This window comes from Mustela lutreola, chromosome 7 (assembly GCF_030435805.1).
Source record: "Mustela lutreola isolate mMusLut2 chromosome 7, mMusLut2.pri, whole genome shotgun sequence".
Classification (NCBI taxonomy): Eukaryota; Metazoa; Chordata; class Mammalia; order Carnivora; family Mustelidae; genus Mustela; species Mustela lutreola.
The window spans coordinates 85,958,599-85,985,787 of NC_081296.1; positions in this window are offsets into that span (position 1 = coordinate 85,958,599).

Sequence of the window (27,189 nt, forward strand, 5' to 3'; positions counted from 1 at the left end):
ATCGTAATATGACATTCCAAATTTAGCACCATTTGCCCTGCATAGAGAAACAAAATAAAAAAACAAAAAACAATTTCAAGCTGTCTCCTAAATTGAGCTGATTTCAGAGAAAAATACCATTAATCGGAGTACTACAGACTGGTGCTACTTGTTCTTTGGATGACATCGTATGAGATAACTACAAACCTCTCATTATGTTTCAGAGATAGTTTGTTAAATGTCTAGCTTCCTTTTAGTTAAGCAGCGAGTGACCTGTTTTAAACCACAGTAACGGCAGAGTTTTGAAAAGAAAAACTCTTCACACATGATGGAGTTGGGTAAAGCTGTGATTTTCTGCTTGGCTGAAACACAGTCTATGATGCAGTTATAAGGTTAATCAATTTGAACTAAAATGGAAAGGGATATGCATAAAAGATACTTGTAAAATGGGATCCTTAATGTCTCAGAGGAGCGTGTATTTGTATGTCTTCACAGTGGTGATTCAAGCTAATTTCAATTCTACCATGAGATCTCTAATGGTTACCTTGTGCGCTATTAATTCACTTGGCTGTGAGACATCCCTTTCTGAGGAAAAATTAGGAATATATATATCAAAACCCATGACATAGGCTTGACAGAAATCCTTAGCATATTAAAAGCTGACATAATTATTCATTGCAAGTAATAAATAGAACACATTTAAGATTTTATCAAAATGTTCTTATAATAATTGAAACTCAGAGAAGAGTTTATTTCAATTAACTTGGAAAGCAAAATAAATATTTAACTTATTTAGCATTCCACAATTAGGATCTATAATTTAAATGAGATGCAATTAGTCTTCTCTCCTCAACGAAACTATGCTCTATGTAGTGTGGGCCAGAGCTTTATTTTACTTTTCTCTTCCAAGGGGCCATTTGTTTTTTAACGTTTTTCTTTTTTTCTCTGCTTTTAATCTGCTCCAAAAGTGTCAAACTCAACTGCTCCAATACCTGCACAGTCAAGACTTTCTTCTATTTTATAATGTATGTCTGCTTATTAAAGTCTTCAAGACATCCTAGACTTAGGCAAACAGTGTCCAAATGTACCATATTTAGCTTCTATCTCAAAATCTCCCGAGCTGTCAATTTAGGTGTTAAAGAGACCATTTGTAAAGCTTGGCTGGGAATTGCCATTATTGACTGGAATGTGTGTTTATCATTACATTCAATGATGAAAGTGGAACATGTAGCATATGAATAAATGTCAGCAGATGTTTCTTTTAAATGGCCTGATTTCAACCTCCTGTTGTTTGTCTTGAATACAAATATTAAAAAAGGGAAAAAAAGGCAGAATTTTTATGACATAAGTGCAAGGGTAGTTAGATTTTTTGAAAAACAACAAAAATAATGGCTAGAATATCAGAGTAAGGGAGTAAAGTCGAATTAAGAGTTAGTTGGCTGTGCTCAGCTATTCCTGTGGACTTCTAAATAGACTTAGCAAGAGGAGGGATTTTTGGTATGTGCTCACAGCAAAATTTAATCTCACGGATGTTTGTGTTTAACAGCTGTTATTAATGATTTTTAAAAATAGCTGAATTTGATTCCTACATGGAGACTGTGCAACTTGGGTAAGGGTCTTAAAAAGTCTTTATCTCTTATTGGGAGACATTGAGTGGAAATACTCAGTAGCAAACAGACACTGTTTTTTTCCAAACTCTTACTTTGAAAGATAGACCTTGAACACAGAAAGCATATTTTACATATTTAAGGGAGGAAAAAGCAACATAAAGTCAGTGGTATACAAATGGAATAGACATTTTAGATGGTACGACATTAACTCATCCTTTGTTCACTTCTACAGAAATTTTTGTGAATGTATTATATTTAGTCGAACTCCTGTGGTACTTTTGGGGGTATAAATATTTGGGTGCCATTCGAAAAGGTGTAAAATGATGACGAACAAATTCTGGGTGGGCTTTAAGAGCAGAAAATCTAACTTTAAAAATCAGGCACTCATATTAAATTTCCAACATGATTGTCTAAAATACTACAGAGAAAATTTTCAAATATAATATATCTTATAATAAAACTGTTCAGAATTTGTCACCATTTCCACTTTATTTAAATGATAATAATTTGTACTTCAGATCGTAAGGAGCACTACAGACTAACGCTTACATCTGTCAAAAAACAGAACTTTCAAAGCCACTGAAGTTGTGAGCAAACCATGTTCCAAGCTTCAAAAAGGGCAATGACTCGGGGCCGGCTTTCCATCCCTGGCTTTCACTTTGGTAGCAGGATTGTTTGTAGCCACCGTCAAGAGTGGGCACAGATATTGCATATGCAATTAGCCATTTTCTCTTAATTTTGAGAGTGTAAATGCCTAATTGCTTGTGCAATTAAAGGAAGCAAAAATTTTCTGCCTGTAAAATAGAAGGCTAGGGCAGAATGCAAATTAAAACCATTAGTATAATTTTCTGACTTGTATATCAACAAATTACATATGTTTTTCCTATATGTTTAGTATTTCTATAGTATTGATCAAAAAGCTACCTTGAAAATGGGGCATGCTCTCACATAATGCTTGATTGCTTCTAAGATAAGACAGAGAACATTCTAACAGTCATGCTAATCCAAATGTCAAGTTTAATACTTAACAATCAAGCTTTTTTCTTTTTTAAGGAATAAGGTACTCATTTGCTTACTGAAGCTTTCTGGTACAACAATGCCGTATTTATTTTGATAACCTCTCTGAAATTCAAAATTGAACCTACATCTGCTTTTCCATTATTTGACACATCTATACCATTCATCCCTGTAGGTCAGAAATAGCACAAATTACACTTACCTACTTTTCTGTCACTTAGACTGAAAACATGCCCCCACCATTACTCCACTTCCACCAGGTACTTCCAAACCAAACTCCCCACCTTTCATCACTATACACACTTTACACATTCCTTCAGCTCAGCACTTTGCATAACCTCCTTCCATCACAAATATAAATTAACGTTCCCCTTCTACAAAACCTTTGGTCAGGCTACGGTCATATCCTTCATGTTCTCCAAATTTTTTTTCTCCACCCCTCCCTTTTTTTTTTTTCTCTTACTTTTCTTCTGCCCTTGTTTGTTCCTTCCTAATCTGGGCATCATACATACCCCCACACTAAAATGTCTGTGACACTTATTCTAGGGCTCATTCTCATCTACAAAATTATTTGACATACAAAATATGAAATGCCTATTAATTAATTCTGCTTCACTTAGCTTTGCATAACTGTGATCGAAATTATGCTCTACGGCTCTCCTATGATGAAAAGGAATTATTAACTAACTGAAGAGTTCTTTGGATGATTAGAACGTGAAAGGACTGGAGAAATGCTGGGATTTAGTCATACCTCATTTGTCGCATGAGGAAATGGGACACAGAGGGCAAAGGGGCCTGTGCTGTGTTTGGCAGAGAAAGGTCAAGAATCCCTTCAGTCACTCTGCTTCTACTCATGTGCCAGAGCATGAATTTACCCCTCAGGTTCTTCAACACATCATGGGCCAAAGGGTATAAAGCTTAACCTTTATGAACCTCTGCTTGCTGTCCCAAAGGTTCCAAACCAGCCACAAAGAGGCACAGTAAGGCATTCATACTCCACATATTACAACTGGAAGACATGCAATAGGAGGTTATTAGGATTAAACTATATTAATATTGGATGATAAGAAATTACCTTTAATCCACAAAGAGGAAAAAAAGTCTGTTAAGATGTGGGAATTAGGGGCGCCTGGGTGGCTCAGTCATTAAGTGTCTGCCTTCAGCTCAGGTCATGATCCCAAGGTCCTGGGACCAAGCCCTGCATTGGGCTCCCTGCTCAGCAGGAAGCCTGCTTCTCCCTCTCCCTCTTCCCCTGCTTGTGCTCCCTCTTACTGTGTCTCTCTCTGTCAAATAAATAAATAAAATCTTTAAAAAAAAATGTGAGAATTAGTAATAACCTTTTTGTAATAACATATCTCATATTCCAAAATTAGGTCAAAATATATAGGTGCTCTATGATGACAGGCTGCCTTCACTCTTGCTGAGCTGTTTTTAACTGCCAACTGTAATTAATATCATTTGTGACTCTAAATAAGCCAGAAAGGCCTGCAAATGATACCTTTTTTAGGGAAATGAATTTGATAGAAAATCTGAAGTTTTGATGATAGGTATTCCCCTCAGAATGGCTAGTTAAAATATGAGAATTGTCATGTTCTTAAAGTCAGCTTTCTCACTAAAGCTGTCCAGTGTCTTCCAGAATGGGATTTAGAAAATGCTAATTTGTAGGAGACACTGGATTAGATAATGCTAAGAAAATCTCATTTTCCAGGAGCTCACAGACTCTGTTCATGCCATTTTGATTCTACAAGATTGGGATGTGAGATGCAGGGTGCAGAGCACAGTGGTTTTCAAATGTATTCAGCACGTTTTCTCAGAGTATCTCATCATAATAGTGTTCTGGGAAAATCTCTGCACAAAATCTAGTTTAACACTGGGGGATACAAATGATTAATAAAAAAGTTAAAGTAGACCACTAGCATATCACACTTAAAACTAGGAAAGAGCAAGGGGCTCTGACCACTCAGCCAGAGTTCTTTCCACTTTTCTATCATAATCTCAGTGGTCACCTTGGTTCTCACAACTAAGAATTTTTATTGTGTTTTTCAATTCTTCTCTTCACTTGGTATTCTTTGGGCTTCACGTCTCAATTAGGTCAAACAGCAAGAAATACAGAAGAAGCCTGACAAAGGAGTTTAAGGTCTAGTGAACAGCAGAGAAGAGTCTATTGTAGAGTAGGCAGTCTTCCCATAATATGAACACCAAACAACCACTGGCTCCAAAAGATCTCCTTAGCCAGGGCAGCAGCAATTCTCATCACATGGAGAAGGGTTTAGCAGGAAGACAACAGATGGTAAAAGAGTCAAAATGTAATAGTACCTTCTATGTACAAGGCCCTGGTCCTGGCACCTTCACAAAGACTATTTCTTTTTGTGTCTGACCACTTGGACAGGAAGATGGGTAACATCATCCTTATTTTCCAGAAGGGGAAATAAGACACATAATTCTTGGAAGTACTACTCAAAGGGCATGTTTCTCCTCAGAGCTAACACACTGAGCAGGTTGGGGAAAGAGCAGCCCCCATCACAGGTACTAAGGACCAGGTGAAAGGAAAGATAGAAATTAAAAATGCACAAGCTTATATAGAGCTTATTATAATCACTGAAACCAAAGAGCAGCAAGAGTCCTTTTCAATCCTTCTGTAAATTATCACTGATATTAAAAATAGAGCTTTTAATAGTTACAGATGGTCAAGTAAAGAAACAAAGGCTGAAAGTTTCCAAGTGGACTCAAGTCTCAGCACTGGCTAATGCAGGTGGAGTTAAATCTGAGATTATGAAGAGGATTCCTGACATCTCTATCAATGCTTTACAAAGCTACCAAATTCAGCTCTTAAAGGACCTTCAGTTCACTGCACTCATATGTTTTGTTGAGAAGTTCTGTTTCTTTGTTCCTGATCTAAACAACCAATTAAGAGTATCAATAGTTTCTGTGAGCAGTTTATTCTTACTCTCTAACTCAATATTTGATTTTCAAACATTCTTAAAAACAATGTATTCTATATTGTTTCATGTACTTGTGAAGGTTGTTATCAGATACAAATTGCTTTCACTTAAAGAGCTATCAAAATGATTACTTATAAAAAGAAAGAAAACCACAAAACTGTCTTACTCAGTTGTGCATAATATTTAATTAGAAAAACAATTTAAGTTCCCATTTTAACACTATTTAAATATAAATCTTTATTATAATACTGCAAAATACAAGATTTATGTTTTCTACTCTATTAAAATGGCTAAAAAACTGCACCTAATAAAATTTTAAATCCTGTATAATAGTATGTCGACAGATATATTAAAATTTTACTCTTCAAATATTACTATCTGACTCATTATCTTTATATACTAACATTGTCACAGTTAAATCACTATCTATCAAATATAGGAACAGAATGATACAACATGGGATGAGCCAAATATGATCAGATAACTTAATCTATGCAATTGTGAATCTCATATTAATGAGGAAATCCACGTCAGAAATTAGTAACAGGAGGTATCTTACAGATGGATGGTGATAAAAAATTCCAATTTAAAATGAAAGAAGCAGCAATGCAAATTAGTGCAAAGTGTAACTTTTGTTCACAAAAAATTAAGGTCAAATTGCACAGATTTAGAATTAAATGTATTAATTCCAGAAACTGTCAGCAGTCAGTGTCTTAGAGAACCTCATCATTCATCTTTATGAAAGTACTATGAAAATTGTCTTAGACAACTGTCCTACTCTAAATGGTGCTTCTACAGTCCCTTCACCTTAACCTGTACACTTATATAGTCCTTCAACTATTTCTAAATGAGAGTCTCCAATTTAAAAGCCTATTTTTAAAGAAAAACATTTGGAAAATAAAGTTCAATGTCTGAAGAGCTGAAATATTCTGTGTGAATACCAGCCCTGGACTGAAGATTTTCACTGAGGAAATCAGAGTTTGAAGCATTTGGGACCAAAGGAAAAGAATATTTCTTCCCAAACATTTCCAGCTTAGAATATGGGGTGAGGAAACTGGAATTTTCAAAACTTGAAAAAAAAAAAAGAGAGAGAGAGAGAAAACATTTTGGCTGATAAGATGCTCCTGAATAAAATATTATCTGAAACAAATGTTTAATTCAGAAAACACCTGCCAATGTAGATGTGCCCTTCAATAAATATGGCATCTCCATCCTCATTTAACATGTTTCTTAGCAATGAAATGTTGGCATTAAATTTAAACATAAGTGCAGTATAAAACAGGCATATAGCTATATCTTGTGGACATGGTGTTATAACAGCTAGACCAGGGATTTTTCAATGTTTTGAAGTCACAACATTTTTATATTAACACCATTAAGAGACCATAATTAAGCAGTAAGGTGTTTAATGATATATACAAGGGAATAATAATGTAATCACAGTGATACGGGTATCCCATTGATAATTTATGTAAAAGGAGTCATCTGAAAATAAGGCTTATGATAATATTAAGACAGTAAAGTTTGAGGATAAAGGCCATGAGCAATATAATAATAGTTCCATTTCCCTTTTCATGTTTTTTTCCAAATTCATGTAAAATATCTATAAAACTGTTTTTATATACAAGTGGCAACATATATACAGTTTGTTTTCTAATGCCTCCTTGAATGCCCTTGAAACAAATGTATCTTTGTAGAACAGAGGCAATAAAATAATTTAGAGACCTGAATGAAAATGGATTCATTCTTTCATGGATTTACAAATTATATTGCTCCTAAAAACTTAGTGTATAAAACAAAAATCTGTAATTTCCAATAAAAACATCCAATGGGTATTATACTTGCAAACCATGAAAACTGGCAGACACTATGCAACCTTAATTTGAAGGATAATGTAAAAAAGTCCTGAAACTGGAAAACTGCAATTGTCAAAATAAAGAAAACCAGATGCTACCTTGGTTAAAAGAAAAGTTACAAAGCAAAAGAATATCTTAAATACTATGGCAGTTGTTACACTATATCCTCTAGGTTTGAATTGGTTTGAAGGGGAAAACATGTTTAAAACTTATTCAAATCTATATGTTTATAACCAGAAAGCTGTAGTTTAAAAACTCATGCAAATGCTTACTGAAAAGAAAACAATGTTTTTTCTTTGAAAAGGTACATATAACAGAATACTATTAAGATTATGTTATTCAAGAGCTGTTATAATGAAGTATTTGACTGAGATCTTTAAAGCTTGACACATGAAATATTTGTCTTATTACCATATATCAGTTTATCAGACCCACTATTTGATAATATGGTCTTTAAGTAGACAAAATATAGCTCAGGTAAAGTTACATGAAGAATGGGAAGGAAAACATCGAATTAGACCTCCCTAAAAATGCAAATACTAAGACACAAAGGAAAGACCAGCTATGGTCTTAATGGAACATAAGCTATGGGCCTTTGGTGCAGACAGTGATTATGGAATGTCAGAAAGGAAACAGGCACTAAACATAGCAGTTCCAAAAATCTTTCATGTAACATAGGGTTTTCCTAAAGTCTGGCTCTTGAGTAAGGGTTTATAAGCCTTGCTTCACCTGTGAAATGTTTCAGATTAATACATCAATTCTTAACTAAAGCTATGATTCTAAAAATCAAAATCCATTCTAACATATTCAGAGTTCATTATATTAATGAATGGATTTCTTGAGCTTCATTCAAGAGAACTTAGTCACTATTTTAAAAGACCTATATATACTTGTCCCCCATGAACCAACTATTGTGATGCCCTGAGGATGTTTTTCCTCCAACTTTTTATCACTTTATAACTAAAGTATCACATATGAAAATTCTGACTTATTAATATCAGAAAACATAATGAGGCTTCTAAAATGTATAGCCCTGGGGCACCTCAGTGGCTGTCTGCTAAGGAGATGGTTCTCAATTTCAGCTCATGTCATGATATCACAGTCCTGGGATTAAGCCCATGGCAGGTTCCACACTCAGTGGGGAGTCTGCTCGAGCATCTTCTCTCTCTCTCTCTCCCTCTGGCCCTCCCCTCCATTATTCTCTCTCTCTCTCTCTCTCTCTTCCTCTGGCCCTCCCCCCAGTCATTCTATCTCTGAAATAGATGAACCTTTAAAAAATATGAATAAAATAAATAAAGTGAATAACAAATATTTTAAATGATAATGTAAAGTTATCTGAATTCAGAGTCACAATATACATACTCAAGAAAGGATACTCATAAAGTTAATGGAACTCCTTATAATATAAAGTGATACAGAATTTTGAATTTATTCTAAAACAAACTGTTAATGTGTAAAATATCATTCAATCCTGGATAATCTCATCATTTATTAAAAAGAAAAAATACAGACAGGGTATCTGGGTGACACAATCAGTTGAGCCTCTGACTCTTGGTTGGTTCCAATTCAGGTCGTGATCTCAGGGAGATGGTACTAAGCCCTGCATCCAGCTCCACGCTCAGCATAGAATCTGCTTAAGATTCTTTCTCCCTCTCTCTCTGCCTCTCCCACTTGTGTTCACTTGCTTTCTCTTTCTCTCAAATAAGTAAATGTATCTTTTTTAAAATGCATTTTTTTAGAGCAGCTTAGAGTAGATCAAGGATCTTGCTGAGGGCAATTAGTAAAAAGATGAATAACATACAAATACATAAGCTTGCAGGTATTAGCGAGCACTGAGACAGCAAAGATTTGAGAGGCAAACCTTTGAAGAAAAAGAAATGTACTAAAACAATCCAGATTTTTAAAATATTTATTTTCCTCTCATGGCATATGCCAATTCTTGGCTTAGGGCAAGAAGATGAGAAAGCAGGTAGAGTTTGGCTGCTACACACAGAAAAAGCAAAAATTAAAGTTTTGTGCTATCGAGGCACTTGAGGACTCCAGAGCTTCCCCAAAAGGAAGAATCTCTTCTCTTAAAAGAAATTACCAATAAAACTGCATTGATCATTATACTAAGAAGCCAAGCAGAAAGCAAATATAAAGCAGGACAGAGTATGGGCATTCTCATAGCCCTGGGAAGGCTCTCAGCTGAAAATCCTGGAAAGCTGTACCTTTGGAAAAAGATGAATAAGAGGAAGACCAACCATTACAAAGACAGAAAATCAACCTCCAGTTAGCTCAATTCATCATTAGGTTGATATTTTCTGTCCTTATGTTATTTGCCAGATGATGTTGTAAATCCTTTCTGGAATGAGATAACAGAAATCAGTTCCTACAATCAAATACAATGCTAGGATTCAATAAAAAAAATTACCATCATATGAAGAAAAATTATCAAAAGAACAGCTACACAATAGAACAGACCCATAGGTGAAACATATATGAGAATTATGAGACATGGAATTTAAGATTAATAGATCAATATGTTCAAGAAACTAAGTAAGCCAAATAAGTCAGTTACCATACAATTGGGACATACAAAAGTAAATAAATAAAAATTCTCGATCTAATAACTTAGATCTAGAGCTAAAAAATAACAGTAACAAATTCAGATTTCAAAATACAGGCTTAACAATGGTTTGGAAAGAGCTCAAGGATGGCTTACAGAGCTAGATAGATCAGTAGAAAATATCCAGACTGAAGTATGGAGGATAACAAACTATAGAAATGATCTCTGAAAGTAGTCTTGAAGCATGGAGGATAAAATGAACAGAACGCAGTACAGATAAGATCCTAAGATATATGTGGGTTGTGTTTAAAAAAGTTGAACATATACGTGATTTGAGTCCTTGAAGAGAAGAGAGGAAGAATGTGATAAACACAGTATTAAAGAGATTAGTACCAATAACTTTTCAAAACTGAAGAAAAACTGCAAGCACAAATTCAGAATGTCTTATGAACCCAAAGCAGGTAAATACAAAAGAAAGAAAGAAAGAAAACCACATTGAGTTTCTTCAGCATAAACAGGTAAAAATCATAGAAAGAGTTTAATGTTCCCCATAAGTGAAAAAGTCATTACTTTCAAAGACGTGAAAAAGAAAAATGAAACCAGAGGATAATGAAATATCTTTAAAGAGCTGAAAGAAAATCCTACTAAATTAGAATTTTATACCTAGATGAGATGTCCTTCAAAAAGTGAAGATAAAATAAAAATACAAAAACTAATATTATTCATAGCAATAGAGTTACATAAATAGTAAAAGATTTCTTAGAGCAGAACAAAAATGAATCCAGAAGTAAACAGAGAAATGCAGAGAATAAAGAGCAATGGAAAATGTAAGTATGTTTATACAACAAAATAGATATTAAAACTATGAAAAGATATAATATATTTTATGATTTAAAATATAGTTAGCACTGAAATGTTTGACAGCAATAATACAAAAGTCAAGAAATGCGTAAATGGAGATAAAGTGTTCTGTATACCTTGCATTGTCTGCAAAGCAGAAAAAATACATATTTAAAATAGATGGTCATGTAATAAGGATGTGAGTTACAATATCTAGGAAAATCAATTAAAAAAAAAGACTGGCATAATTACCAAACTAGAAAGGAGTTCAGGGAGGGGGACATGGATTGCTTGAATTGAACATGGATTGAAAGAAAAGAAAATGAAAATAATAGAGAAAGCAAGCAATAAATAGTATGATAGTAAATATAAACTCAAATGTATGAGCAATTACATTAAACATAAAGGGAATAGATACACCTTCATAAAAACAAAGATGCCCAATGATTTTTTTAAAAAGCCCCATTCTATGCTATTAAAAAACTGTCCATAAAGTCACAAAAAGGTTGAAAATAAGGAAGATACCAAGCAAAAGAAAACTAGTGTGGCTATACTGACAAAAAACAAGGTAGATGTTCATGTAGGTAATCTTGTTAGAGATAAAGAAGGGTATTTTCTAATGTTAAAAGAGTTAATGCATCAGGGAAATATAGCAACTTTAAATTTATATACATCTGATGATATTGCTTTAAAATATATGAAGCAAAATAAGATGGAGATAAATAGGAAATGCACAAATCAAAAATCATATTGGAAGATTGTAATATCTCTCTTAGTAATAATATAATAAATAGACAAAATAACAATAAGATATATAAGAATTTAGCAAGAAAATAAATACCCTTGGCCTAACTGACTTATATAGAACACTGTCATTGGAGTGCCTGGGTGGCTCAGTTGGTTGAGTATCTAACTCAATTTTGGCTCAGGTCATGATCTCAGGATCCTTGGATCAAGCCCACATTGGGCTCTGTGCTCAGTGCAGAGGCTGCTTATCTCTCTCCCTCTCCTTCTGCTTCTCCCCACTTATACACACACACTCTCTGTCTCTCAAATAAATAAAATCTTTAAAAAAAAAAAACACTGTCTTCAAATGTGCTAGAATATATATTCTTTCAAGTACACATGGAATGTACATCAAAATACACCACATCTTATTAATGTTGGTATATGTTCAATACATTTTAGAGAACTAGCATCATGGCATATTCTCTGACCTCATTGCTGTCAGATTAGAAAACAATTTTTTACAAAGATAAGTGAAAATCCATTTACATTATGAAATTAACCAGTACATTTTTAAGAATAGGCTGAAACTTCCTTAATCTGTTAATAGGTACCTATATAAAACCTATAGCACATATACTGTGCATTAGTAAAACAAAGAAATGTCCCCCCTCAACACGCAAAACTGAGAAAGAAACAAAGATGTCCATTAGTGCTTCTTCTGCTCAACACCTAATCAAAGTAATAAGGAAAAAGAAGAAATAAGGGATATAAGGCTTAGAAAGAGAGAGAAATATTATTTACAAATGACATAACTGTATATTTATAAAATCCAAAGTCTTCTATAGTAAAACCATTAGAATTTGTAAATGAATTGCAAGGAAACTGGAAAAATTGTTAATATAAACATATAAATCATATTTCTATAGACTACTAAAAATTACGAAATGAAATTCTAAAAATATACATACAGTTTGCAACAGCATCCAAAAAAAAGCAAATGACAAAGAAAAAAATCTAACAAAACATGTATAAGACCTCTACACGTAAAACTGTGAAATACTGAACGAAATTAAATAAGACTAAAACTATAAATGAAAGGATTTACCATGTTTATGAACAAATACAATGTTGAAAGCATAGCTTTTCTCCCAATGAAAATTCTAGCAAACATTTTTCAATGTAGAAATTAGCAAGATAATTTTAAATGCAAAAGGATAAGAATAACAATAGCATCTTGAAAAGGAACAAAATCAAAGGATATATTACCAGAAATCAATTCCTACTAGGAATTAGATTTTTATATATGCTATTAGGTGTGTAAGTGGGGAGAAGCAGAAGGAGAGGGAGAGAGATAATTCCTACTTTATAGCATATATAAAAATCAATCAAATGATCCATAGACATAAAAATAAAAGGTAAAAATACCATCTCCCCCAAAATAAGAGGTTACTGTTACATCCTTGGGGTAAAGATATCTTTAACAGGACACAAAATGCATTAATCATAAAGGAAAAGACTATTTTAAGATTGAAAGATTATATTAGTTCAAAGTCACCAGTAAGAAAGTGAAAAAGGCAAACTATATACTGGAAAACTATATACTGGAAAAAAAGATAGTTAAAAAGCTTTTCTCTCACAAAGGACATATATGCAGAATATACCAACTACTACAAAACCGTAAGAAAAAAAAAAAAGAGAAAACCCATAGGAAAAATAAGCAACCAGTACTTAATAAAAGAGAATCTCCCATAGCCAGTAAACATGGGAAACTGGCCAAAACTTATCAGTTGGTAGGGTGCTCAATGGGTTAAGCTTCTGCCTTTAGCTCAGGTCATGGTCTCATGGTCCTGGGATGGAGCATTGCATTGGGCTCTCTGCTCAGCAGGGAGCCTACTTCCCCCTCTCTCTCTGCCTACTTGTGATCTCTTTCTCTGTCAAATAAATGAATAAAATCTAAACAAACAAACCAACCAACCAACCAAAAAAAAAAAAAAAAAAAAAAAAAAAAAAAAAAAAAAAAAACCCAGAACACTTTATCAGTTGCCAAAAGAGAACAAATTAAAATTACAATGACAAACTACCACATATCCCCTAAAATGGCTAAACTTAAAAAGGGTATACCACCAAACTCTGGAAGCACATCATATGTTGCTGGTTTAAGAACGAAATGGCACAATCACTTCAGAAAACTGGTCAAATCTACCATAGTGGAACCTACCTTACTCAGTATTTTCACCCTAGGTATATATTTAGCAGAAAAGTATACTTATACATCCAAAATACTTATAAGAAGATCAATAGAAGCCAGAAATTGGAAACAACCGTGTCCATCAAAAGTAGGGATAAAATGTTTTTGGTATATTCATGCAATGAAATGTTCTACCACAATGAAAATAAATGAACTGCCATTGCACCGCACTTGTTTACAGCATGGATACAACAAAGTACATACTATATGTTACTACTTATATAAAGGTCAACAATATAAAACCAATCAGAGGAAATAAGAATTAAAACAGTGATTTACTTTTGGAGGTAGTGACAAGACGGGACAAAAGGAGAATTTCTTATACGTCAGTATTGTTCTATTTCTTTAACTCATTGAGGATTACATGGATGTGTTCACCTATTCAATATGTGTTCAAATATTCAATAATATGTATACTTAAATCTGTGCATTTTTTGAGCACGTGTTTTACTTCAATGAAATGTTTACTTGATACAAAACAAATAATTACATGGTAATTACATGGTAATGTAAACAGCTTCAGAAGACAAACATTTCTCCAAAGAAGACATACAGATGGCCAACAGACAAATGAAAAGATGCTCAACATCACTAATTATCAGGGAAATGCAGATCAAAATACAATGAGATATCATCTCCTACCTGGTCAGAATAGCTAAAATCAAAAACACAAGAAGCAAGTGTTGGCAAAAATGTGGAGAAAAAGAAACCCTTGTGCCCTGTTGGTTGGGGATACAAACAGGTGTAAAAGAGTATGGAAGCTTCCAAAAAAATTAAAAGTAGAATTATTATATGGTACAGTAATTCCACTACTGGGTATTTACCCAAAGAATACAAAAATACTAATTCAAAAAGATATATGCACCCCTATGTTTACTGAATCATTATTTACAATAGTCATGGAAGCAGCCCAAGTGCCTTGATGAATGGATAAAGATGAATGAAAAACAAGAGGTGACAGATGATAGATGATAGATAAGTAGCTAGAATGGAATATTACTTGGCGGTAAAAAAGAGTGAAAATTTTCCATTTGCAAGAACGTAAATGGATCTAGAAGGTATATTATATGCTAAGTGAAATAAGTCAGAGAAAGACAAATACCATATTTTATTCATATGTGGAATTTAAGAAACAAAACAAATGAATGAAGAAAAATGAGACAAACCAAAAGGCAGACTCTGAACTATAGGAAAAAACTGATGGTTACCAGAGGGGAGGTGGGGGTTGTTGAGATGGATATAAGTGAGGGGGATGAAGAGTACACTTGTCTCAATGAACACAGAGTAATATATATTGAATTTATAGAATATAACTATATTCTACACATAGAATTGTTGAATCACTACATTGTACACCTGAAATGAATACAGCACTGTATGTTAATTATACTGGAATAAAATAAAATAAGAGAGAAAATAGGCTTCAGAAGAAAAGTTTCAGTTTTGCCTTTTTATTTTCTTTACTGACTTGTCATACCAATAAATTGTTCCATAGCTGTGGGTTCTAGACTAGCTTCATAAAGACTTCAATTGGTCTTCAATTTTACTAATGGCAAATAGAAGTTAAGGACTTTTGTTTATAAATACCTTTGTAATAACAGCTCCAAATATAGAGCACTATAGAATGCTTATATATTAGATTTTCATGTGCTTGTAACTTGTACCCAAAAAAATCTAAAAAATTATTATATTGAGAAATAATTATCTTATTGTATCCATGGCTACATAACTATCAAGTCAGTAGGAGCTGATACCATTATCCCACCTGACAACTGAGGCAGAATGAACCAAAAACATAGCCAAAACCCATTTGGTTTTTTACTAAAAGAGGACAACTGATTGATTCAGTACTTGTTTTGTGACCTAACAACTCAAACACCCAATTTCTCCTTTGCCCTAATCTATCAGACACAGGCTCCTCTAGTCATTTTTCAGAAACTAGCTTTTAATATCGCCTTCAGTGGAGAAGTCTATGAACATTTGCTCCAGACACAAAATGTTCTGGACAGCTGTCCACATTTCTCTCCACACCTGTTTTTTCAAGCCTCCTTCAATTCTTTTGATTATATCAGATAGACAGCCTGACATGCTAATCGGCATTCAACACCTTACGCAGCTTTACTCTCTCCTACCAAGAGGGCAGCTAAATTTCCTTTAAAGAGAGAGAATGTATCCCCTAATCCTGAATTCTGACAGTAGCATCAGTGGGAGAGAGAGGAAGACTGCTTCTTGTTCTTAAAGGAACTGAAGATCGTTACATCCATATTAAACTTCCATGCAATATATGTGAAAGTAGTAACAACGCCTCAAAAGATCTAGTGGGTGTCCTGATGACAGTACATCTCATCCCCCTCAAAACAGAAGAGTTATTTCTGATATGACTTATGGGACCAGTTTGCCTTACCTCACCAGAATCATGTTAGTCCATCTGATTATGTTTTAGGCTACTCTAGGGATCAACTTCTTTAGTGCATAACTAGTTCTAGAAGTGACCTACAGCTATGATTCTCAATTTGGAGAATTTTAGACCTTAAATCTCAAATAGGTTTCTAATGCCCTGCCATCAAGAAAAGGGGCGCTTGTTCTGTAACTTGTTCTGTAACTGTAACAGTTTTATTGACCAAATCATTAAAACAAGCACTTATTTTTCTCCAATTATAGGCACTAAACCCTAAATGGAAATGTGACTTGGTTCATTCAATATGAGAGCTGTCAGGAAATTCACGTAGGGAAATTTAACCAAATTCACTTCTCCTAATTACAAATCTAGTATGTTTTTCTAAAATTTTCTACATTGTACAATGTTAGCAAAGAACATCTGTAATGCAACAAATTATAAGTGATAGCATGCAAACTCAGAGCTTGATAATTTCAGCTACCTGGTCTTATTGGTTCCAGTTTCCCATCTCTACCTCTCTAATGTCTATTCTGTATGTTCCCTAGGTAAATCTCCTTAAAACTCACGCGGTTGATGTTCTTAGAAAAGCAGTATCTTCTGATACACTTTCAGAATCAAGTCCAAAATTCACAGTTGAAGACCATTATGGAACTAACTTCTCTCATTCTCTCATCTTTGCCTATCATGATTATCCATTTCTATTAGCTAGTCTTAGACCTATCAGCTATCCCACTCAAATGGAGGGAAATCTTTTCATTTACACATGCACCATACACATTCACATTTTCCCAGGACATAAGTAGTTAGCTAGAGGGAAATACATAATACACAAAGAGATTTAACTATTTAAATAGTCAATGCTACCATTTTGAAATGTCAGGATTCCACAGAGGCCAATTATGTAAGATGAGGAATAAAACACTCATGAGAAGTTTTACCTAAAATTGGAATGAACTTGAGTTTTTCTGTTCTTGGTTATTATGACATTTCAACATTGTAAAAATTATTAGATTCTGGATTTGTCACTGGAAAGAGGAAGGACTAGTACTTAACAAATAAATGTTGCTGGCTTCAGATTCTTGTACTTCCCATTTTTTCTCACAAAAACTTTTGCTGCAAACAATATTTTATTAGCAACTGAATATCATTATTATCTTTCTTCCCAGAATTTGTTTACAGCATACCATTAGTGAAAAAACACCTTTATGTACCCAAAATATTTTTTGAAGAACTAAAACCAACCTCAAGGATAAATTATTTATTAGTATTTTGATCTTGAAATTTTTTTAATAGCCTTTGAAAGATAAATCAAAGCCCTCCAAAACCAAGATAAAGTACTAGGAGTAAACTGATTTTTGACACCCAAATTCCTCGCTGGTTTTCAATTAACTTCTCCCTTACCTAAATTTTGTAGATTTACACATGTTGTGAGCCTTGAATATTGATTTTCATTTAAAAATTTTAAAGAGGTAATGTTCTGAACTATAAGTAACATAAACTCTGTGGGTATTTAAATTGAAGAGAGCAAAGAAGAGTTGCTTTTAGAAAGAGCAAAGAGGACAAGTGAACAATTTAAAAATGGAATGAATGGAATTTAAAAATGCAAATGAGTGAATCATATTTTTCACAGAAGCCAGATGTCCACTTGCTTCCATGTTACAAATCAGTATAAAGGCTTATTTGTAAGGCAAGGTTTACGCAATAAAAACAAAATGATGTATTTAGAAAAACAGTCTATTGATCCATCTGGTTTCAATGTCTATGTAAAAAAGAGAAAAAAGATGGCATTTTTGTTAACTTCACCTCAATTATCAAGATCAGAGTTGTTAATTTTCCTTCAAAAGGCCAATAAATATCCACTACTTTGTCTGCAAAATTTCCTTGTGTGTACTCTTGAGCATTTTCTGTAAATAGATATTTCCAAAAAGGTTAAGAACCACTGCTCCTCTATCCCAAACAACTACATTTTAAAATTATAGTCTGCAACTTCACTTGGTTAGATAGTAAGACACAAGTGCAGTATTTTAAGAAGTCAAATACCCTTCAAGTAAAATTTTTTCCTGCAAGAGTCCAATTTGGTGAGTGGATCAAAATTAATATACTTAGAAAATGGAAAGGAGTAAAATGACAATAGCACTGAAACATCTATTATTGCTATAAAGACAATCATTTGGCCTCAGAATTAATAATACAAAAATCACATACCTCAGACAAAAACTTCTGTTAAAAACTGTATTAATACTTTAAGTATATTTACATTTATTTGGCTGAAAATTTGGGCACTTGCATTAACATGATCAGTTTCCCATATTTGATCAAGTCCACCAAAAAAATAAACTAAGAACTGAGAAATTTACTCAAACTGTGTTGCGTCATTGAATTTAACACTATCACATCACTTGAAAATTTGTGAATGGGAGGGGCATAAGGAGAAGAGAAATGCACGCATCCCTAGGGTGTCTAAAATCACTCAAAGTTGGCCAAAGTATATACTATAGATGCTATCCCTTGCATTTTTTATTTGAATATTCTCTTGGAAATTTGTACTTCAAATTCCTTAATATACTACCATTACTTCATTTCTCTATTTTTAAAAGGTCTACACAGAAGAGGAGGAATGGAGAATTATCAATTACCACGAAAATATAGGATTAAGACAGCCAACACCTACCAGTACGGCTCTTTCACACCCACATCCATATAATCCACCAGGGACTGCTATCTGATCAAAAATAAGTATATTTTCTAGCTCATTTCACTAGATTTAGTTCAACCTTTGCTTTATATAAATAGAACTTGTCTAACTAAACAGAATTTTTAAACAAGAGGGTGGCTAAATAACACAACTTTAATAGTACTATTTCTAAGATTTTCTTTTGGACATCTTGGACCAATCCATTTTTACCTTCTGTACTCATACACAACTTATCACAATTAGAGAAATATAATACATTTAATACATAGCCACAGTAGTTATAGAAGCTACTTAAACCTATGTTTCACCTAACTTTTACAGTAACTAGGGCAGGTATTTTATATGGGGAACAAGAGCTCAGGAAATACTTCTCAGTGAGGTTGTAATATTATTCATATGATATAAAAGAAGGAACATTAATTATTAGTTATTGTTGGTAAGGATACAATATTATTTGCTTAGGAAATTAATTTGAAGTCGTTACTTGATGCTATTATTTTCTGAAATCATCAGGCCATGTCACATGACTTGGACTCATAATGTAGGAAAGCATCTAAGGCCTTGCTTCTCACAGCGTGATCTGCAGACCAGCAGCACCAGCTTCACCTCTGAGTTTGTTCAAAATGCAAATTTTCCCATGCACCCCAGGCCTACTGAATCAGTATCTTCAATCTGACAAGATCCCCAGGTGATTCATATACAGATTAAATTTGAGAGGCACTGGTCTAGATTAGATGTTCTCCCAAGTGTGATCCTCAACCAGCAATATCAGCCTCACCTGTGAGTTTGTAAAAAATGAAAATTCATTCAATCCAACCCCAGGCCTCCTATACTTTAACAAGTTCTCCAGGTGGTTCTTATGCACATTATAGTTTGAGAAACACTGGTTTAGATCATTAAATTCTGATTTTGTTTCAAATATTTTCTATGTACCAAGCCCTCCTGCTACCTGCTCCTTTTCACTGCTAGAAAGAGAATCCTTCTAACACGATCTTTTCTATCCTATAATAGAAAGGAAAAAAATGTTTATATATTTAGCTGTTCTTGGAAAGCCCTAGAATCCCATCAAATATTTCAAACCATTTGGGTGTAGGTTTCCATATTTGAGTTGTTGTTACTCCAGCATCATTCCTGTTATCTCAAAAGGTATGAAGTCTCACAGTCATATTCACTTACATTTTCTTTGTCATACATAAGCATGCATATACATGCACATATCCACAGGCCCTCATACACACCACTTAAAAAATGGAGTTATTGAATAGGTAGCAAGTAGTCCTATTAATCACACTTAGTAGTTCCTATTTCCCCTTTCCTCCCCTTGTAACATAAAAGAAGACAAGGAAGAAAAATCAATATCAAAACAAATTGGCAGAAGCAGAACTTCACAATAATGTTAATTTTTAAAAAATTAAATTAAAAGCCACCAAAAAAGAATGTTTTAAAGCTAAGAGCCTCCTAAACAGCACAATTAAACTCAGCTTTCCTGGGGCAATTTTTGGTCTACTGGCAAGAAACTAAAGTGGTCCCATTTTTACCATCAATCTAGTTGAGTGATCACCTCCTCTATGAAGCCTTCGAGTCTCTCTGAGGCAAAATTAGAAGATCCTCTTCTGACTTCCTATAGAAATGTGGGCGTGTCTTTATCATAACTCATATTACATTGTTGATAATTTTGGTATATTGCTTCACCCAGCAGACTATGAATATTTTAAAGGTTTGGAACTCTATCTTAGGAGTCTCTGATAGCAAGTATAGCCATGCTCTTTAGTCAATACTCTTGTAAATATCTTTGAACAAATGAGTAAATGACACTATCACAGTAAATAGAATATATCCTTTCAAAGCATAAGAGCTCAAACAACAATGAAAAATCAGGCATCAGAAATAATCATAAATCTTGGGTGCCTGGGTGGCTCAGGGGGCTAAGCCACTGCCTTCGGCTCAGGTTATGATCTCAGAGTCCTGGGATCGAGTCCTGCATCAGGCTCTCTGCTCAGCAGGGAGCCTGCTTCCTCCTCTCTCTCTCTCTCTGCCTGTCTCTCTGCCTACTTGTGATCTCTCTCTGTCAAATAAATAAATAAAATCTTAAAAAAAAATTAAAAAAAGAAATAATCATAAATCTTGCATTTCTTCTTATGTTAACAGTGTTAGAATCCTTTTCATTTTGTACCCCTGTAGGCCCTAAACAATTTAAATGACTTGCTCAGATTTATATAGCATGATACTGAAAAATAAGACAAATTTTTTCTTCATTTTTCCACTGCCCAACACTGTCCCTTGAAAGACCATGAATGAACCCAATTATATGCTTTCACACTTAAATAATTATGAAAATTATGTTACATTTCACCTGAACCACTGTCCTACTTCATTACATACTTTAGAACTGTAAAAAATGTTTTTCATTCTGCACCCTCACTTTTAAGGTTCAAAATTCTTACTATTAGAAACAGATTTTCTCCTGTCTGGTTTAGGGTATCTTTGAAACATTTCCAGATCTCATTTCACCTTAAAAGTCCTCTTCCTTTTTCAATACCTGTGCTTGACTCCCCTTAATGTTAAAGTTGCACACAAACACAAACCCCAATGAAAGGGCAGACAACTTAACACTGCTTGGAAGGATTCCTCTCCCATGGTTTGGTTCCAAACAAGCACATGTAATATTGGGTGACCGTTTTCTCCAGATTCTTCAACGTATTATATAGTGGCTTCCTTTTCTTAGATATAGCAAAGAAGAGCTCAGGCCTCAGATTTCTGAAGAGGAGCATCAGAAATTTACTATTTGAACAATGAACAATCCCAAAGATCTTTGGGGCCAGAGAATCAACAGTGTTAACAGTACCATGTCCTTACGCCAAAATTATCTTCCTCCGCACTTTAGCTCTCAAATATATTTTTGTTATAGAAAGCTATTCTAGTACCATGTGTGAAGAAATGAAGATAAAAGGGGATACAAGAAAAAGATAAATGTGGTCCCAATAAAGAAAATAATATAAATAAACTCATCCTTATGAATATAACCAATCATTAATTTGACTATACACTTATTTATTTGGTTTCTTAGTGAGAACATTTGTAAAATTCTCTTGTATAGGTGATAAAATCAGTTCATGAAACACCATGCCCAGGATAGGGAAAATGTTTCAGGGCAAATATATACAAAATGTGCTTACTGAACTAAAAGAAATGCAGACTGTGTGTGTGTGTGTGTGTGTGTGTGTTCCGGAAACTAAATGCACGATTTTGAAATACTGCAAGGGAAAATATATTATTTCTGTATGTCTTCCCCACCTACATACTACAAAATGACTGCATAGATGTCATTTCAAAGTCATAATAATTTCTTAACTATGCAGAGGGAGATATGAAGAAAAGTGAATACTGGAAGTTGTCTTAAATAGTGCTTTCAAACACTGATTTATAGTAAATTTCTAGAAAAACCAGCCTGAAGTAAACAGAGATTAATTCTGAATTAAAATACTTTATTCATTCAGATCATGGCAAAGATAATTTGTAAAATGAGAGCTCTAGAACATATAATCCTATATATCTATGATTTCATGGAATGTATTAATGATTATTCAGTTTCTTGCCCAAAATGAAATAATGTCACTATAATATAGGAGGAAAACAAGTTTCTGTGACATTGTGAATGACATTGCCATTGTAATACTTGGCTTTATCTTGCCTTAAATACTGTTATTAACTTATTCTTGCTGGTTATAAAAACACTGTAAGAAGAAAAAAATTAAAAACAAAACCTTAATGGATAACTAAAGAGCCCTGTGTGCTAAATTCAATTCAGGTTTAATTTGTGAACAGAAATCTTTTAATGTGTATTTGGTTAAGGATATGTGATCTGGTCACAAACGATGAATGGCCTGGGATGTAAGAACCAGCTGTGAGTTATAAAACTACAACTTAGAGAATTTTAATGTCTTAAATTTATCATTGTCCATGATTTTGAAATAGCACCATACTCTACTTTAATAATAGCACATGCTTTTTATTATTTTGTGAATTCTCCACCCCCTTGTCCAAGGAAATAAGATTTCAGAAGTTCTTACACAGTCAAAACCCTCCAACATGAAATTTATAATCAAAGACTCAACCCAGAAACACATCTAAATTCTGTTCAAGTAAAATACCTCTCTCTCTCTTAAATGTTCTCACATATCAAATCACTGTATTCATTCCTAAGTATTATTTCTGCTATAAAAATATCAGTGTGTTTTTTTGGAAAGGTTTTTACTCTTATAAAATTATTGAGATGTCTATCTGAAAATCAATGGTAGGTTTGGTGACATAATTACTCTAATTCTCAAAAGCCAGGCATTCATAAATGTGGAGCTATGTCTTTTCCTGGTGGTAAAGTTCAGGATTTGCTAATTGGTACAATCAGAGAGCAATAGTTTCAAGGCTGCTGCAGCAGTATGCTTACCTAAATTGATGCACAAGCTAGGTCCATGGCGAGAAGCACTCATTTACCCACAAAAACTGAGAAATTATATTGCCCAGTAATCAATTGCGTAGGCAGTTGTTCATAGATGTGTATCTGATCCATGCACTAAAAAGCAGAGCCATATAGTGTCTTATTTCTTCACCCTCCAAAGGAAAAGTCAGAAAACAAATCACAGAGAAGGGACTCAGAAAACACAAGAGCTGTATCTTCAGCCCACATAAGCTTATTATATGGTTGTACAGTTATAAGAATTATATCAGTAAAGCACCTAAATAGACATTTCACTTGAGAGTAAAGAAATATAGAGCCTTATAATAAAAATACAGACTTTGAAAGCCAGTGTTAGTTTTCTGTTTCCAAGTTCAAGAAAGAGATTATAAATAGCATGTACTTTTTAACATGCACAGTCTATAGCTTTCAAAAATAATATTGTATAGAGGATACAATACATTTATTTAGTTATTGCTTACAGCAGGATAAATATCTGTCATTTTATCTATATTTTTACCCATAAGTAGAAGCTATCGTAACTCCCCCCCCACTGTATTTGTATTATTAAAGATTTTGTAAGGCTACCATAGCTATATTTACATCTATACAACTTGAGGTGCGTGGGAAAAAGCAAGTAATCAAGAGCTTCAATTTGGTGTCTTAAGAATTGTCCTCTATTCTTATTATCCTGCGATTGTGTTCAGAGCTTGAGAATTTAAAATGGGGGGGAAAAAAACCTCATATAGCAATCACCATCTTTCCTGTAATCAAGTCCATACTTCTTTTCATATTCTTTCACTGGATTGCTTTTCTCTGTTTATTGTTGTTGCTAAACAAGGTGAGAGTTTAGGCGACATTTTTCAGTGATGATTTCTTTTGCAATAACAAAATCTTAAATGCAGTCTCTCTTTTCCTCCTGCTATATGCTATCAAATTCATCTTTGTATGGAAGGCACAAACTAAAATGAGTAAATTGCCCTTAGTAGGTAGTAGTCTTTTCCAGACACCAGGAAGTAAATTGTCAAAGAGTTACACAGGGTTTTAGCTGCATGATTCCCATTGACTTTAATGGGAGTTGCAAGGAAAACACCCCATGCAAAGCTTAGAAAAGTAGGGGTTAGTTTTCTTTATGATCTCCACTGTATTTTGTACCCTCCAGCCTTGAACATTCTCTCTTCACATCTCCCTCTGTTCTCCCCTTTGTGTCTTAGCCCTAAAAGGATATAAATCTGAGGTCATTTGATTCAGTCATCTGCACACACAGCTACTCAACATACTCTACCCCTAATACCATTTCCAAAGTCTCACAATTAAACATCTCTTTCTCCAACCCCCCAACTCCAAACCATCCAATATCCAGTTCATATGTATAGCTAGAGAAAAATATATTTTTCATATTTGTAGGATTACTATAATATTAACTGGGTATTTTTGAAATTTGTACTGTATTTTAAATGATATAAAAACTGCCTAAATTATATTCTTTCCTACTTCTTAAAAAAAAATACCTATTAGTACTGTCATTTTCACTACTGTTTACTCTTTAAGTCATTTTAGTATTTCCTGAAGGTTTCCACAAAGCACAAATTTATAAGCTGCTGGGAAATGCACCAGGCTCTGCAACGCAGTTATCATGGCCACTTCAGTAGCAGTTAGCTAAAGTGTTTCATAGGACAACTAGTGAACAACATAATAGATACCAGGATGTTAGATACTGGCAGAATGGGTATAGGTTTCTATCATGTCTGGGCAATGAAGGACACTCGTGTCTGTGTGATAGAGACAGCAATACCACAACTGCCTGATGTCACTCTTATATAATACATTGCAATACACACACACACACACACACACACACACACACCCCTATGGGATTGTTCTAATTCTCTAGCAAGTTTTGACTGTGGAGAGAGCCAAACTAGACTAGCTTTGAGCTAGATTTTTATGAGTGTTTGATTCTGTATAGAATGCACAAAAGGCCCAATCTTCGTGCCTACCACTTTTTTCATTACTGTGGCATTAATTACAAAGTAAGATGCCAAGTAATTGGCAAGGGGAACACTACTTGCTTATTTATCAGATACCTTTATCCTATGCCCCTGGCTTCTCTCCTTTATTGCACTTTTATAATAGATTACCAGAGTAGCAATGTAAAGAGTAAAGGGTCTTTCCTTTGCACATTTACAACCCAACTTACCTTGAATTCTTTGTCTTATTTCAAATCATGACGGTAAGAAAGGATTTGTACTTAGCGACATATTAATCAACACACAACATACAAACTCATAAAGTCTAAAACAACGCAGAGTATGTTCTGCTAAAAGGAAATGGTTTGCTACCAAAAATAAAACCCTTCCCAGTTCATTCTCGCACCTATGGCTTCATTATTTCTACGAAACACTGTGGGAGTGTGCCATAAAATACCAGACAAACAGAGCGAGCATTCTGAAATCTTCTCAACACACAGGGTACCTCAAAAACATACAAGAACATACTTTTCTCAATTTGTTATCTTATTTGTCCCCAGTTATTATCAATTACTACTGTTCTGTTTCTGTGTTGATCATGACAAAAGATATGTTTTTCATAAAATAACACGTTTGGACATAACGAGAACCGTGGTTCCCATCTTTCCCGTTGCCGAATAGCACGTCTCGTGCTGTACAGGCGCAGTTGGCTGTCCAAGGACCCTGATGCCAAATTGCGGAGGATATTCTTGTCGCAGTGACAAATTGCTTGCTGGTGGGCTGTGCAGAGTGTTGTTCTGGCAGCATCAGAGTTGTCTACGTGTCTGTCACTTGGTGAGGCTGCTTCAATGCTAGGTGATTTCATCCCCACCCCCACCCCCTCTCCTTTTTCTTCAATGCGGTTTTTCAGACTTACCTTTGCTTCCCAGTGAGTGGGGGCTTTAATTTTCACTTGACAATGAGCCTATGGAAATGCCTCCCAAGCTCTCCGTACAGGTATCTGTAGGGTGAGAGAAGGATTTTTTTCACTGTGCCATACTTGTTTTCCATACAAACCTACAGGCTGCCATTACAGCCACCCACATCCCTGTTGGCAATGCACTTATGCAGTGAGCGCCTTAATGAATCCAGACAAAACTGCACAGCATTCCTGACACACAAGAAAATCATGCATTTTAATGGTATTGCAGGGTAATTTATTTCTTCAGTCTGTAATATGTTGATGGTCAATGTTATTTGATAACATTTCAGCAAGGAGATTATTTTGCTTTTGATTTGATGCTTGTTTTTAAAACTAGAAAGGATTTCTTTTATAAATTCCTTATATTAAGTATATTTCTTCAGTGGGGATCTGCTTTAAAAAAAAAAAAGCAGAAATGTAAACGAGTAGACAATATTCAGTAAACAAATTAGCTTGTAAACACACTGCAGGCAATCCCAAGTGTCTGTTGACTACCTATGAAGGTATATAATTTAATGCCTCCAGATAATTTGTGGGTAAAGTCTAACCAGTTGACATTTTGAGATAAATAATAAATAATACTCCTATTTCATTACTGAGTTTATAATTAAATATAAACGTAAAGGCACTAAAAAAATATAGCTACAGGAGATATAGTCTTGTAAAATTGTTTTGTGAAACTGAAAAGGATAATGTAATGATGTAGGAGGCCTTTTTTATTCCATGGAATGACAGTAGATTTTTTCCATGGAATATATTCTGCAGCACTGGGGTATTATTTAAGACTTGAGGATGTATAAAAGAAGCTAATGGGTTTTTCACAAAGGATAATATACAATGAAATAATTCTAAAAGGAAATGAACAGGCTTTTAATCTTGTGGGAAAAAAATGTTTGTTTTTGCTCTTCTCATATATAAATGTATTTGTTAGTTTGTTAAAACT